Raw genomic sequence first — 4,669 nt, forward strand, 5'->3', positions numbered from 1 at the left:
GGCATCTAGCTTTGGGCACAGTTGCACCAGGGGATTTGCAGCCTGCAGCCCAGCACCTCCCACCAAGGCCAGCATTTGGCCCAGCTTCCTTGCCCCGCCCCTTACACAGGGCTGAGTCCTCTGATTGGCTGGGCCTGGGTCACGTGTCAGACCCGCAGCCCCAGGGTGGGCCTCCCCGCCCCACCAGGAAGAAGGATCCCGGGTAGCGTCCTCCACTGAGCCAGCAGATGCAGCGTCTGCACCTGCAGCCCCAGTCCACACACAACTTAGTCCCCAAACTGGCTGACACCACGAAGGGAGAGGAGCTGTCTCCGAGGCTGCAGATCCCCATGAGGCAGAGGACTCCTCTCCGTAACCTGACCGTAAGGCCTGGCAAGTCCGCGGGGGCACATTAAAGGATAAATGCCACAGAAACAAAATTGAAAATAAAATTTATGACCCTTTTTCGAACCAATATCCTAAAGCTGGCCGAGACAGCCAACCAGACGTGGTCCCTGAATTGCAGGAGAAAGCTAACGGGCACTTATACTATTAAACCACACGTGCGGGATGAACCTGGCCGTTTTCTAGCTCCCTGGGGGACGGATGAAGAATGAAGGAGAGAAGGCGGACTTGCCAACAATCAGCTCGCGCCGTCCTCATGATGCTCATCTCACGGATGCTCATCCGTCACACGGTCCTCAGGCCACCTCACAGGCCCCTTATTGCTGCATAACCTTTCTGAGGAGCCGGAAGCATCTGTCTCTCCAGCTGAGAGATGCAGGTGATGGGCAAATATCTGGGCCAGAGGTCGGGCCGAGGAAACCCCAGACACCCCATTTTCATTTGATGGAAACACTCTCATTGGCTGGATGGATAAGGGGCTGTGGTTGGGCCTGCCCACCAGGCCCAGCACCCCCCAGCCCCCTTGGAGAGGTGCTTCCAGGCTGGAGAGCCAAACCTGGAGCAGCACAGAAGCCCAGAACATTCCATGGGCCAGGGGCCAGCTTTCCACCATAGCAGCCTGCTGCTGGGCCATCCAACATCCCTCTCCAACCTTCCTTGCTAACTGAGTTCCAGCTGTTCCTGGGTGGCGATGGGCCCAGCAACAGGGAGTGAATCACGAGTCCGTCTACTGGTCATCAGTAGTAGAGGCAGGCATGTGACCAGTTCTGGCCAAAGAAACAAAAAAGCCCACTAGGAAATTGTGTGATCATTTTTCTTCTCAATTAGCAAAGGACATGCAAGGGAAAAGTTCCCTGTTTGCTATCCCCTTTTCTTTGCTTTGCACACATGGTATCGGGTAGTGTTGCCCTGAGTTGCTGGGACTGACTTAGGGAATTTCAGAAAGGCCAACTGAGCGCTGCTGACCCGCCTTGCAGCTGCCCACCTCCCTGCTTCCTGTTGGATTAGGTAACAATACTTGTGTCAATGAGATGGTGTCATATTCTGTCACTTGCTACTCAAAGCAACCAACTACTATATTCACAGTCACCTAGTGGGCTTGAGACAGAACCAGGATACATGCCAGGCCAGTGCCCATCATACTTAACTTGGAATCCCACTTGTAAAGGTTTTCCACACCTGTTTGGAGCATGCAGCAGGTAACTGATACACACTCACACTGGGTCACATCTGGAATTCTCAGGGAGAATTCCTACTGTCAGCCAGTGGCCTTGTGTCTAACATGGTTTAACCCTATGAATTTGCATTCTTCTTGCTTTTCAGAAATTAAACTTTTAAATTTGAGGTAATTGCAGGTTCATCTGCAGCTTTAAGAATAATACAGAGAGATGGGAATGTAAGTTGGTGCAGCCACTATGGAAAACAGTATGGAGGCTCCTTAAAAATAGGTTTACCATATGATCCAGCAATTCTACTCCCGGGCATATATCTAAACAAAATTATAATTCGAAGATATACATGTACCCCAATATTCATTGCAGCCCTATTTACAAGAGCCAAGACATGGAAGCAACCTAAATGTCCATCGACAGATAGATGGATAAAGATGTGGTACATATATACAATGGAATGTTGCTCAGCCATGAAAAACCATGTAATAAGCCATTTGCAGCAATATGGATGGACCCAGAGGTGATCATACTAAGTGATGGAAGTCAAAGACAAATACCACATAATATCACTTACACGTGGAATCTAAGATATGACACAAATGACCTTATTTATGAAGTAGTTCTCCTGGGTTCCTTTACCTGCTGCTCTCCGCCCGGGTGCCCCTTCCCAATAAAGTCTCTTGCTTTGTCAGCACATGTGTCTCCTCTGACAATCATTTCCAAGTGTTAGACAAGAGCCCACTCTTGGGCCCTGGAAGGGGTCCACCTTCCTGCTACAGTTCTGGGAAAAGCCTTTGCTGCTCCTTGAGATGCAGAAGGCCCATTTAGGGGCCCCAATGCTGCCATCTGGGTTCTGAGTGGATGCCTCTTTGAGAGGCAACATCTTCTCCCCAGATCTGCCACAGGCTCTGGGCTCATGACCAGAAGCCAGGTCCTCAGCTACACAGAGAAAGCATTAGTTCTAGCAAGGTGGGTGTCGGGGGCGGGGGGGGGGGCGTGGTCCTTTCAGGCTTGAAGCAACGAAGTCCAGGCTGGGCAGATTCTCTCTTCCCAGCTGCCTATTAAAGAGCTGTAGCAACTTACATTGAGGAACCAGCAGTCAGATGTCTTCAGCTTTAAAAATATTCATCCTCCCTGAATGTTGCCATGGCATAAGAAAGGAGAAAACCACAATTTGAAAAGATATGTGCACCCCAATGTTCATAGCAGCACTACTTACAGTAGCCAAGACATGGAAGCAATCTAAACGTCCATTGACAGAGGAATGGGTAAAGAAGAGGTGGTCTGTGTATACAGTGGAATATTACTCAGCCATAAAAAAGGATGAAATAATGCCATTTGCAGCAACATGGATGGACCTAGAGATTATCATGCTAAGTGAAGTAAGTCAGACAGAGAAAGACAAATATCATATGATATCACTTATATGTGGTACCTAAAAGAAAAAAGACACAAATGAACTTATTTCCAAAACAGAAACAGACTCACAGAAATAGAAAACAAACTTACAGTTACCAATGGGGAAATGGGGTGGTAGAGCGATAAATCAGGAGTTTGGGACTAGCAGATGCAAACAATTATATACAAAATAGATAAACAACAAGGTCCTATTATAGAGCCAGAGAACTATATTCAATGTCCTGTAATAAACCATAAAGAAAAAGAATATATATAAGTGAATCACTTTGCTGTACAGCAGAAATTAACACAGCATTGTAAATCGACTATACTTCAATTAAAAAAAAATAAAGATTGAGCTAAGTTTCTGTAGTCCCTGTCACCTTCCTCAAAAATAGTGATAATAATAATACGGAGACACAATGTATCCTTTACACAGTTTTCCCCAATAGTATAATATCACAACCAGAAAACTGACATTGATCCAGTCAAGATTAGAACTTTTCCATCACTACAAGGACTGGTTCAGTGGCCCCTTTATAGTCACAGCCACTTCCCTCATGCCTCCCACCCCCAGTCCTTCACCCCTGGCAACTGCTAATCCATTGTATATTCACCATTCATATAATTTTGCCATCAAGAATGTCATGTAGGGCTTCCTTGGTGGCACAGTGGTTAAGAGTCCGCCTGCCAATGCAGGGGACACGGGTTCGTGCCCCAGTCTGGGAAGATCCCACATGCCATGGAGCGGCTAAGCCCGTGAGCCATGGCCGCTGAGCCTGCGTGTTCAGAGCCTGTGCTCTGCAACAGGAGAGGCCACAACAGTGAGAGGCCCGCGTACCGCAAAAAAAAAAAAAGAATATCATGTAAATGAACTCATACCAGTAGGTAACCACTACTTTTTTCCATTGAGCATAATTCCCTGGAGAAACATCCTAGTTGTACATGTATCAGCAGTTCCTTCATTTTATTGCCAAGCAGCATTCCACAGGATGCATGTTCTGTTTACCTGTTGCTCACAGAACATCTGGATGGTTTCCAGTTTTTCGCTATTATGAATAAAGCTTCTATGAACATTCTTGTACAAGTTATTGTGTGAACCTAAGTCTTGACTTCAGGATGATTGCCCAGGAACACAATTACTGAGTTGTATGGTAGTTGCATGTTTATCTCAAGAAACTGCCAAACTGTTTCCCAGAGTGGCTGTTCCATTTACATTCCTGCCAGCAATATATAAGTGAAGTGATCCAATTACTCCGCATCCTTGATAACACTTGGTGTTGTCACTATTTTTCATTTAAACCATTCTGATAGGTGTGCAGTAATATCTCATTGTAGTTTCAACTTGCATTTCCCTAGTGACTAATGATATTGAATACCTTTTCATGCATTTATCTGCCACCTATATACCCTCTTTGGTGGAATGTCTGTTCATGTCTTTTGCCCATTTTATAAATGAATTGTTTATTTTTTACTGTTAAGTTTCAAAAGTTGTTTGATTACAGATACTACTTCTTTGTTATTTACGTGGTTTGCAGTGTTTTCCGCCACTGTAGAAGCTTTCATCCCTTAACAAGGTCTTTCATAGGACAAAAGGCTTTAATTTTGATTAAGTCAAATCTATTGATTTTTCCTTTATGGATTGTGCTTTTGGTGTTAAGTTCAAGCTCTCTTTGCCTAGCTCTAAATCCCAAAGATTTTCTCCTATGATATTT

This window comes from Aethalodelphis obliquidens, unplaced genomic scaffold, assembly GCF_003676395.1.
Source record: "Aethalodelphis obliquidens isolate GAN/ISIS:26980383/991018 unplaced genomic scaffold, ASM367639v1 scaffold65, whole genome shotgun sequence".
NCBI classification, from domain to species: Eukaryota; Metazoa; Chordata; class Mammalia; order Artiodactyla; family Delphinidae; genus Aethalodelphis; species Aethalodelphis obliquidens.